The following is a 12,627-nucleotide window of genomic DNA, read 5'->3' on the forward strand; positions in this document are numbered from 1 at the left end:
GTAGTTTTCCATTCACCTCGGTCTGTAAAATCAAGAAAATGGGGAATTTAGCATACTTTCAAAAAAATCTTTAACTGTATAGGTGTTGGGAGGTCATGTTGCAGCTATACAGGATATTGGTTAGGCCACCTTTGGAATACTGCATTTAAATCTAGTCTCTCTGCTATGGTAATGATGTTGTGAAACTTGAAAGGGTTCAGAAAAGATTTACAAGGATGTTGTCAGGGTTGGAGGGCTTGAGCTATTGGGAGAAGTTGAATAGACTGGGGCTATTTTTCTTGGACTGTCGGAGGCTGAGGGGTGACCTTTTAGAAGTTTATAAAAGCATGAGGGGCTTGATTGGGGTGTATAGCCAAGGTATTTACCTATGGGTGGGTGAGTCCAAAGCTAGAGGGCATAGGTTTAAGATGAGAGGGGCAAGATTTAAAAGGGACCTAATGGGCAACTTTTTTACAGAGTGGGTGATATGGAGTGAGCTGCCAGAGGAAATGGTGGAGGCTGGTACAATTACAACATTTAAAAGGCATCTGGATGGGTACATGAATAGGAAGGTTTGAGAGGGATATGGGCTAAATGCTGGCAAATGGGATCAGATTATCTGGTCGGCATAGGTGAGTTGGACCCAGGGGCCTGCTTCTGTGCTGTACATCTATGACTCTATGACGCTTTTGGGATGATCTGGGAATAGGGGCCTGATTTCCCGTGATACCCCATGAGTTGTGACATCTATAATTGTGTTCTCAGCATTTTGATCTTATGAATAACTTAAGGGTAACTAGGGACAGACAATAACTGCCGACCAGCCAGTGACACCCATCATCCAGAATGAATTTTAGAAAATCAGTGAAGAAGTCCCATGTCCTATTTCCCCTGGCAGGTGTGTAAAAATGTCTCAGGTTACAGACTGTAAATGGCGTCTGATTCTGTACTCTTCCCAATTTAGAGGGCTATTTCACTGAAATCAACTACAGCCAAGTATCCTGACATGACTTAAGAAAGTCTCAAATTGATGTTAAGAAAAAAAACCTTCAACAAGCATCCTGTGAATGTTTCACCTTTCCACAATATTGCTGTTTTCAACAATTGTTGCACTCCATTGCAAGTAAGACAGTCACATTGCAGGCAATGCTAACAGCTGTTCCAATTACCTATATTTCCTACTGGAGTACATTCATGAATGTTAAAATCAATGTAATTCCTCTTGTAAATGTTAGACATTACTATCATTTATAGGGCAACTCAAAACTACAGAAAGGTAATATATCATTAAAACTGTTTTGGTATGACTGTTTTCAGAGTTATAACTTGAGGCTGAACACATTTCACTTGGGACACATAATCCCTAACAATTCCACAAAACAATACAAGGGAATTGTTGATTCAGTTATTGTGCAATGCATTTTCTTTTTTATGCTGTGATTTGCTCTTTCAATCATTAAGACCATTGAGGTGGCCTCAAGCAACGTTTTCAGGAACGTCTTGTGCAATTAAGAATTGCCAGTACCATGTAGCAACATGGAACCAAAGGCATTTAGTAAGCTGCCTAAGATCACTGATCCATTCTGCTTGTAACAAGACTTGTCAAAAGTACAGAAGGAAACTGCTGAAGGTGTGCGGTTTGACAAATGATTAAAACAGTGCAACAATTTCAAAGAATATGGAATATATTGTTATAAAGCAGATGTTGACCCCCGCTATGAGAACTAAAACCTTGCCCTATAATCTGCAAAAGGAATGTGAAAAGTGGTGTAACCTGCCTTTCAGCAACTTCTAGTGTTTAATTAAAATAAACCCCTGACACTCACTTTACAATCAACAAGTAACAATTTATTTATCTAACTGTAATAGTGAACAAATTAACTAAATTATTAACAAACCGAATAAACCTCTTCTAAGCACTAACTATTCTAGAATAAGACAAGATTCTAATGTTATGCTGTTCCAACAAATATAAGTCCCACCTGTATAAATAAAAATAGAACTCAGTCTCTTGAAATTACAGCCTGGTTATGCATCTTCCAGAATGCTCTGGAAAAATCCTCTGTCAAATCCTCTGTCAGGAAGGTTAATTAGTTGTGCCGTGGGTACCTTTGTTATTTAAATGGTGCTTTCTCTCAGATACATAGGAGTCTGTGAGAGCCAGCGATTCTCTTTTGAGAGCTGGGGGCTGTTAACCCTGGCAGGTGGTAGTTAGGTCTCTTGTCTTTGCCCAACTACCCATTCTTTTATACCCTTGATGACATATCAATTTCTTACATTAGGATTGGTCCTATGTTGTCAAAACTTTCAGACTTAAATTTAATTTTTGTTTGGTACCTAAGCGCCTGGTTCAAATTGATTGGCAAAATTCAAACTTGTTGTCTTGATAAAAATTGCTGCTTGGCCTGCTAACTGTACGGCCTTTTGAAACAAATGTTTCAGTTCAGGTGCTCTGTATGTATTTGCAACCTTTCAAGTTGCTACTCACAGACATCTATTTAAATCTCTAAGCTTAGAAAAAACACATCATCTTTTAAAGGGACCACACAATGCTTTTCCCCCCAAGCCCCCAGCATTGTACAAATACCAAATCCTAACGTCCTGCCTCCCAAACCAGTACGACTTTGTCCAACTTTGCAACATTATCTTATTGCATGTAAGAATCATTACAAATCAATTCAGTGCTTCGTAGAAGATTTTATTTTCCAGTTCTAATGAAGTATCACTGGACTGGAAACATTAACTCTGTTTTCTCTCCACAGATGCAGCCAGCCCTGCTGAGTTGCTTCAGCAATTTCTGTTTTTGTTTCAGATCTCCAGCATCCACAGTTCTTTGTTTTAACTTAACATAAAAATGACAGTTATACTTATGGGTCTGATAAACATTCCACAAAAGCAAATTGATCTAAACTCGGTTGTGTTATGTTGACTGTGAAAATGTATATTTTAATACAATTTAAATCACTTTCAATTCTAACCCAAATTAAGCCATTAAAGGCACAGTAGTCTTTTTCCCTTTTTATTGTCACTGTGGTCTAATTCTAAAAATATATTTCATCTTGTTCCTGAGCACTTTAAATGAAAGAAATGCATTGTTTGAAAACTAAATACTCAAAATTAGAACCAGTTTCATAATTTTAAAAATGTCCCAAGATCCTTGACAAATTATATTTGAAATTGTTCCCCAATGACTTCCTACTTTGTTCAATAGTTTACTGTATATTTGAAAATAGCTCAATCATTCCCAAATCCCTTAATGGCTGGGAATTAGCCTTTCAGAGATATGTTCCTATACAGTTCCAAGTCTCTTCACAATTCTCAGAAACAATACCTTTTTTCTTAGCATAATCTCAAACAGAACATTCACATTCATAAATAAATCCTTTGTACAATTATTTAGAGGTATTTAAAATAACAAAGGTTAAGTTTGAAATGGTACAAGCAGAGAATCCTCAAACCACAAATCTCTACTTCATTTTCTGCAGTTCCACTTATTAAACTCCAAGCACAATTACTCGTGAATGAAGCCTGAACCCAAGAGATAATATCATTATTATAATTATCATAACGTGTTTTCTGGCCACCCTAGCTGTTCAAGTCCAAAAGGGAACATCAAATTGAGCAACATAAGCACAAGGTCCCAGGTTGATTCCTGTTCTGTTCTGGATTAGCTTCTGTTAGCCAAAGGGAAACACAACTACCTTGGTACTGATGATGTGGAGGTGCTGGTGTTGGACTGGGGTGGACAAGGTCAGAAGTCACACAACACCAGGTTATAGTCCAACAGGTGTATTTGAAACCACAAGCTTTCGAAGCACTGCCCCTTCGTCACTTGAATTGCACTTCACCTGATGGAAGAGCAGAGCTCTGAAAGCTTGTGATTTCAAATAAGCCTGTTGGACTATAACCTGGTGCTGTGTGACTTCTGACTTGGTACCAATAGGGAAGGAAATGAGAAATCATCTAGGGCTTCTGTGCTTAATCACTGAACCTAAGCTCTGCTGGAAGTTGTGCACACCTTGTGAGAGTCCATAGTGGAACAAACAGCTGACATTATCTGATGGCTGTGCAAATGGTTGGAATTGCAACTTTCAAAAGAGAAGACAACTGGAAAATTAAGAGAGGGTTGGAGTTGGTTGCAATGCTTCTTTATACTTGAGCATTGTGACAATTTTTAGGGTGTGTAGGAAGTTCACAGCAGCTATAAGAAGGAGAGAAACCCCACATGCAGTACAGTTCAGGTTCTTGAACAATTTATTGTTCTTCAAATGGCTGTCAGAATAATAGTTCTGAGTTACACAAGGTCTTCTATCACACATACTATAAATAAATTACAATGTTTACACAATTCTTAATATTCACTGCATAAAAATATTTGCATGCAAGAGAATGTTATGCTTCTGTAAATGATTTATGTAATGCAAGCATAGACAGTAGAAGTGGATTTAATAAAGCTATCAAAAACGTTTTTCCCTCCCAACATACATTAGATACAAAGTAGATTTCTGATAGTAAACTATATTGGAAACAAAGGAACAGGCTTTTGCTATTCAGCCTCTTAAATGTAATCCAGCATTAAATAAGGTGATTGCTGATTTATATGTTAACTTTGTTTTTCTGCAGGTATGTATGTATTTAATGAGCAGAAAACTGAAAATTTGAGATTGTAGAGGAAATGGGTTATTGACATTCCACTTCCATCATTCCAATTTAAACCTGAGACTTTCATGGACAAAAAATGGTTTTAAAAATGAGACTGCCAACCTAAAACAGATACTGTGATCACCTGACAGATACAGGCATCCCACACGCAACGTACAAACAAGCTGCGTGAAAACTCCCTTTCTGTTAACCAGGAAGAAATTCACATCTCTTGTTTTACACTCGCCTGCAAGATAACCTCACATAAAAATCAAATAACTGAGGATGCTGGAAATCTGAAACTGCTAGGAAAACTCAGCAGATCTGGCAGCATTTGTACAGAGAAAGTCGAGTTCACGTTTCGGGTCCAGTGACCTTTCTTTACAATGTTCTGAGTTTTCCAGGTAATTTCTGTTTTTGCTTCTGATAACCTCACATGTTGGAGATGAAAGGCTATCTGTGAAATATACATGAATGATAAGGACAATAGAATTACGCCTGGAATATACAAATGAACCATATGTTAATAGCTTCTTTGAACAACACAGCAGAAAGAGAAAGCAACATGGACTAATAATGGCAAGGCTACTGGTAGGTCCTCTCACTTTCTCTCTGTCTCAACCTCTCCCAAGCTCAAGAACCAGCTAATGAAAAGTAACTTGAAACAACAATTTACTAAGATCTCCAGGAGATCTACAGCTTCACTATTACTGAGGAATTAAGGCAGCACCTAAACAGTTACAATGAAAAGAAAAAGTTCTGGGAAAACTCAGCAGTTTTGGCAGTACCTGTAGAAAGAGAAATAGAGTTAACATTTCAAGTATCTTTAGTGAGCAGAAAGAGGCCTGTTTGCATGTATTAACACACCATCATTATTGTACCCATTCTTGCCTTATTTATGTGCAGTTTACAGTTCTCCTACTTAGCAGAGAGAAACAAGATGGCAACAATTGCTGAAATAAAAGTCAGGACATCTTCCTGGTGACTATTGATTGCTGATTGCCCCTCTAAGCCTCCATTTTCACCTGCAATCCTCAACATCTCAGGTCAGACTCGTACGGAGCGACCGCCTGCTTCCTTTGTCCAAATGTTGGCATCGGATATACGCCAACCTTGCAACTTTATCATGGTACACCTCTGACTCACTTAGATCTCAGTTCCCCACCTCTATATTGTACTGTGCAGTGCATTGAATCTTGCATAATAATGGTTCTGCCACTTGCACACAGGGACAGTCACCCATTTCATGGAGCAGTTAGAACAGGCTGTATCGCAGTGACCTTAGCGCACTTTCTATTGTCTATTGTATCCGCCATTCCCGATGTGGCCTCCTCTACATCGGTGAGACCAAGCGGAGGCTCAGAGACCGCTTTGTAGAGCAACTACACTTGGTTCGTGACAAACGACAACACCTCCCAGTCGTGAACCACTTCAGCTCCCCACCCATTCCCTGGAGGACATGTCCATCCTGGGCCTCCTCCAGTGTCACAACGATGCCACCCAGAAACTGGAGGAACAGCACCTCATATTCTGCCTTGGAACCCTACAACCCAATGGTCTCAATGTGGACTTTACTACTTTCAAAATCTCCCCCCGACCAACCTCATCCCAAGACCAGCAACCCCCCTCTCATCCCCACCTCATTGACCTGTCCATCTTCTCTCCCACCTATCCGCTCCACTATCTACCTGCTATCACCGCACCCCCCACTTTATTTATTGCAGAGCCCCCTTCCCCTCCCCCATTTCTGAAGAAGGGTCCCGACCCGAAACGTCAGCTTTCCTGCTCCTCTGATGCTGCCTGGCCTGCTGTGTTCCTCCAGCTCCACACTGTGTTATCACTTTCTTAGCATTCAGTCATTGCTTTGGCAGTCCCTCAGTTGGGGCAGCACCTTCACAAGTTGCTATTCATGCTGAGTCTGAATTTGGATATTATCGCTTCCTTGGTTCAGGCTGTGGTGGCATTAAACCGAAACTTCCCATCAGTCAGACGGTGACACAAACATGAGTAGCTGTGTCTCCTAGTAACTAGCTTTATAAGACACCTGGACACTCATACACACCATGTACCCAAGACTGCACCAGGGTGCAGGAATCATGTCAGCTGCCAGGGTAATGAGCACACACCTCCAGGAAGTGGTAATGGTGATTACCTGAATATTAATGAAATGGTATCCCTTTGTGTTGCTGAATTCTGTTGCGTTGTGACAGGGCCCTCTTAGTGGTATTTATGTGCAGTCAATTGCACCCTGCTCCTGGGGGATCACAACTGTGTTCCCCAATCTTCCTGCCCAGACTGTAGCATTGACCTCATCTTAGGGAAGTGAAATGACCCAGTGTGATCTGACACAGATGCCATTGGTCACTGTCCTGATGCAGACTGAGAGATCCAACACAGGTCACCCATCACAGCCCGGAAGAAGTCAGAGTTTCAGAGTGGTAGTGACACTCACAGCCTCTGGAAGAGGATGGTCCTGCTCCAGCATCCAGCACTGATTCATCACAGGAATATGTCAACATTGCAGTTCCCTCATCTCCAGGGAATGGAGGAGACCGGAAAACTCTGGGCATCCTGTGCAATGCACATAGCTGAGAGGCCCTGAGGCTAGACCCTCTGCCTGAGCTGGGTGTTCCCCAGACTCTGCAGTAACCTGCTGCTGCTCCTGCTAAGATTGCTGTCAGCCCTGGTCCGAGCTTGTTAGGGAGGCAGGGCAACTGACCAACATCCCACCAGCAGCTGGGCACAACACTCTTGGCAGAAAGGAGCTAAATTGGGCACAGAAGCAGTGAATGAGTTTCTTCATCAGGACCATTGCTTGGAGGTAAGGGCTGGCCACACTTCATGCTGCAGCTCAATAACAGGACACATGATTGCATCAATCCAGATTTGGGCCTCCTATGTGTGGCACCTTGCTGGCAGAGTTTTTCCACCCATTGCCATCAAGAAGGCTGTGACTGCAACGCAACACACCTCCTCTAATCCTAAACCCACATCTAACTAATCTTCCCACTTCAGTAAAGAGTATAGAAACCCCACAGCCATTCAGCCCATCAAGTCTACACCAACACTCCAAAGAGCATCCCATCCGGTCTATGTAGTGAGGTGACCAGAACTGCATGCAGTACTCTAGCTGTTGCCTAGCCAAACTTGCCAGGTTACACCAGGTTCCATTTGTTTTTAGCTCCTTTATCTGTCTGTTATGAATGAATAAAGAATTTCACAGCCAGAGAATGGAAAGTGACAGTAGGGAATGTAGCGCACCGTAGACACCATTAGCACTGAGCCAGTTACCTTTCTAGAACCTCCTTATCCTCTTTTACCTCTCACAATCCCAACTGCCCATTCCCATCCACCCTCCCAATGTGGAGATCCACAAGACTGAACTTCATCTAAAATTGTTTGCCTTGCCCCCTGCCATTACACCTTGCCAAAAGCATTAAAGATGAAGAGAGATGCTCATGGTGTTGACTCCTCGGCCAATTCTGCCAACAAATCTCCCCACTGCCTACGTCGCTCGTAACCCTATAACATTCCACACAAGGCTGAGAATTTTCACATTAAGACACTGCTTAACCAGGAGACAGGGTAAGACATTGCAGGCGGGATCAATGGGCAAATAAAACTTAATGCGGATGTATGGATTTCAGAAAAGCCTTTGACAAAGTCATATATGAGAGACAGATAAAGAAGTTGAAAGCAAATAGAACCCAGTAACCTGGCAAGTTTGGCTCAACAACAGCTGGAGTACTGTGTGCAGTTCTGGTCACCATTCTATAGTAAGGATATGATTGCACTGGAGGGGTCCAGAGGACATTCAGCAGAATGTTTCTTCTGGACTGTATGGTTCTATGATTTGTAGTTGCAATTCAATTCTAATCCCATTGCCTCTTCCATTCTGCCTTTAGCCTCTTCTTTGACATTACGTTGTTATCCTACAGTTCTTTAACAAATGTAACAGTCTTTTTGTTAACCATCCCCAAGAGCAAAGTATTCTGTAGTAATGACAATTCTGTTCGTAAAGCAATTTCTCCAAACCAGATTCTTTGATAATTTAAAAATGACACCCTATTCGCCAATTCATCAGCCATTTATCTAAACACAATCAAAATTCTTCATAATTTTACAAAGGACTCTTAAAGCACTTCAACTTTTTCTGCTCAATGGAATGGTCTGAATATCTCAAATCTACTCTGAAAATTACAATTTTCCAAACAATAAATGTTGGCCCAGCAACACCCATATTTCACAAAAGATTTTTTAAAAATCTTGGCATTGCGCTGTTCAATGTATTTTACGTTCTTTGTGACATTATTATCATTTCTACAAAACCCAAACTGCATGCATTGCTCTGACTACATCCTCACCTATTTTTGTATAAATTCGTAAGATTTATTTAGTCTTGTACTTCATGCCAAATTTACAATCACAAGATTCTATTTGTTATCCCTTTTATGGCTTTACCTAATTGACAATTAGAAATTTGAATTTTTGGATCTCAACATTCATCTACAGGGATGAGATTTGTGAATTTCAGAGACTTTGGGGAACTGGGAGACATATGTTAACTAGAACAGAAGCGATGCGAGCGTGAGTGCGAGAGAGAGAGAGAGAGCGCGAGTATGAGAGAGAGAGAACACGAGAGAGAGAGAGTGCGAGAGAGTGTGTGTGAGTGTGCATGTGTCTGTGCGTGTGTACAGGATCAAGGTTTCGGATCAATTGTATTTTCAAAGATTGCACAATAGGACAAAGCTCAGAAAGCATTGAAATTGTCACATGTGATGGTGACAGATGAGGTGATGAGTGATCAGTTTGGCAAAAGAGTGTTGTTTTGAGCTTCTCCTGTGACATATCCAAAGTAGCACAATGATTAATTAGCAAGTGTTGCATACAATTAGCCAATACTAATTATATCGTGCTGCATAGAATATCCAGTACATTTCATTCGGCCCAACAGGCCCATGACTATGTTTACACTCCATTCCAAATTTCTTCCCCAACTAATTATCAGCACGAGCCTCAATTCTCTTCTCCCTCATCTGTTTATCGAGGGTTTCCTTCATGACCTCTATACTACTCCCTGTAACCACTTCCCATGGTAACAAGTTGTACATTCTCACCACTACTTGGCTAAAGACATTTCTCCTAAGTGCCCTGTGATTTCTTGGCGATTGCTGAGTCAAGGTCCTGGAATTCCCTCCCTAATGGCAGGTGGACTGCAGTGGTTCAAATAGGCAGCTCACCACCATCTTTGAGGACAACTAGGGACGGACCATAGATGCTGGCACCCACATTCCATGAGTAAATTAAAAAATCTTTATGTTGATGGTAAAATAACTCCAGAGGCTGGTATCCTCTCACTAAGTCACCCTTTATCTACTCATGGAGAGTCCTTGACACTAATCCATCTCCCTCAGAGTGAACAGAACCATTGACACTCCTGTTTATATCTGTCAGCCAGGGCTCCCTGATTGGACCAGATTAACAGCCCCAATCAGGGAACTTGTGTTCTATGAGGTTCAACTTGGCTGACCTCGTTACAATCACTACAAATGTCTTTCGGTTTTGCCCTTTTTCAGAAATGGAAATGCTCTGTGTTAAAGACACTTCATGGTTTTTTTTTCCTTTATCCATTCATGTCACTGGCTAGGCAGTATTTATTGTCCATCCCTAATTGCCCAGAGGGCAGTTTAGAGTTAACCACATTGCTGTGGGTCTGGAGTCACATGTACGCCAGACCAGGTAAGGATGGCAGTTTCTTGCCCTAGAGGACATTAGTGAACCAGGTGGGTTTTTCTGACAATTGACAATGGATTCATGGTCATCATTAGATTCTTAATGCCAGATACTTATTGAATTCAAATTACACTGTCTGCTATGGCGGGTTTTGAACCTGGGTCCCCAGAACATTATCTGGATTAACAGTCCAGCAATGATACCACTAATCCATTGCCTCCCTAAATATTTCTATTTCAAATAGAATGTTCAGTGTTCAATTTCGAACATTTCTATTAGTTTACCTCAGAGCCTCCTCTCCTCTAGAGAAAATGAACACAGTGTATTCACCTTTTCTGAGGAGCATCACCCTATTATCATTGACAATCTGTTTTGCCCACTCTTCAGTGCCTCTTCTGACAATGGGGCAGAAGCTGAAGTACAGTGAACATTTTTAAGTTAATCTCAAAATGTGAGCTCTGAAAAGAGGACTACTAAGTAGACAAGATAACTGTAGGCTCATCATTTTCTATGAGACCGGTGAAATGTAACATTTAAAGTGTCAAAGACATTTCAAATAGGTTAGACTGTGATCTTGTGTGCTTGGAAAGATAAGAAATGGCTGACAAGTCCCTGCTCAGCAGCAAGCCACCCCCTGTGGATTATGTCTCATTCTGCAGACACATTTTGTGTTTTTCATTTTGAAGAACACACAAGGGCAGGGGTTGAAAAGCCAGTTAAAATTCTATTGGAGTAGGTTTGGGGAGACAGAACAGGGTTATAAGTGCAGCAGCCTACATCTAAGCGTTAGCATTCTGTAAAAGTGACTGTCAAGGAATTACCCCCAAGTCACCGTGATGCAGAAGTAAAGTCTTTCTCTCGCTCTGATTGCCAGAAGTCAGTTAGCCAGGAGGATACCATAAGGGAGCCCCTCTCTCACTCTGACTCAGAATCAGGACAAAGGAGTTTCAATCTACAAAACTAAAACTCTCAAAAATCAATCTCAACTAGCAACATCAACATTATTGGTAACCTCCACTATGACAGCTTCAACATTGGCCTATCAACTATGGAATAAGCTGCCAGAGAAAGCAGTGGAGGCGGGTACAATGACAACATTTAAAAGGCATCTGGGTGGATATTTGAATTGGAAGGGTTTAGAGGGATATGGGCCAAATGCTGGCAAATGGGACTAAATTTAATTTAGGATATCTGGTCAGCATGGACGAGTTGGACCGAAGAGTCTGTTTCCGTGCTGTACATCTCTATGACTCTATCTGCTCCTCATGACCAATTGAGAGACTGACCTATATCCATTTTTAGAAAATTTTATCCTAGACTCACCTCATTTCTAATCCCTGTCTGCCAGTTGCATTACTAATTCTTCTTGTGTTTTGCAATTAATAAACTCACTCTATGTTAATTCAAGAAACTCTGGTTAAATTGGCTCCTTTTAAAAAATAAGTTCCTTTGCGTGTGGGAAGCAGGTATCCAGAAGGGGAGGGATGTTATCTAAATTAACCTTATTGCAACCAACTGAGGGGTCTCCCAGGAGATTATCAGTATCTAGTGCCCAGTTGGAACAGTAAGAGACTAAGGAACCTCACCCAGGAATAGTCATAACACTCTGCATGATGTTTATAAGATGGCTACAAAACGCAGCATTCAATACAAATTTACCATCAATTCTCTACTTTTCAATAAAAACCGAAAGAACTACAAATGCTGTAAATCAGAATCAAAAACAGGAATTGCTGGAAAAGTTCAGCAGGTCTGGCAGCATCTGGGGAGAGAAATCAGAGTTAACCTGTTGGGTCAGAGATAGCAAGAACTGCAGATGCTGGAGCCAGAGTCAACGCAGGTCAGGCAGCATTAGAACTCTTTGTTCTGAAGAAGGATCCCAACCCGAAACGTCGACTTTCCTACTCCTCTGATGCTGCCTGACCTGCTGTGTTTCTCTAACATTTCAGGTCCACTGGATCTGAAACGTTTAACTCTGATTTCTCTTCACAGATGCTGCCAGACCTGCTGAGCTTTTCCAGCAATTTCTGTTTTTGTCTCTACTTTTCAATGTTATCCCTTCAGAAATAAACCCTAGTCCTTGGTTTGTTTTTGTTGAGGCCTTGTTGGCACTGGATGGCACATAGTATGTTTGGTGCACAGATTTCCCCATATTTCAATTCTAATTAACAGTAAGCTTGAAACGCACTTAGAGAAATTGCAAGATAATTGATGTTAGAAATGGGAAATATAATGGCAAGTAGAGTATGTGTTTAACTGAGTTACATTTGCATC

At 41.1% G+C, this 12,627-nt stretch overlaps 1 protein-coding gene across 2 annotated transcripts in view; it reads right to left on the bottom strand.

The window, feature by feature from the left end:
- The window catches only part of LOC109921045 (sodium/potassium-transporting ATPase subunit beta-1-interacting protein 3), a 395,549-nt gene that overhangs the window by 226,733 nt on the left and 156,189 nt on the right, over nucleotides 1-12,627 (bottom strand). The gene's annotated exons all lie outside the window — the stretch shown is intronic.

Source organism: Rhincodon typus, chromosome 4 (assembly GCF_021869965.1).
Source record: "Rhincodon typus isolate 14 chromosome 4, sRhiTyp1.1, whole genome shotgun sequence".
In the NCBI taxonomy this organism is placed as follows: domain Eukaryota; kingdom Metazoa; phylum Chordata; class Chondrichthyes; order Orectolobiformes; family Rhincodontidae; genus Rhincodon; species Rhincodon typus.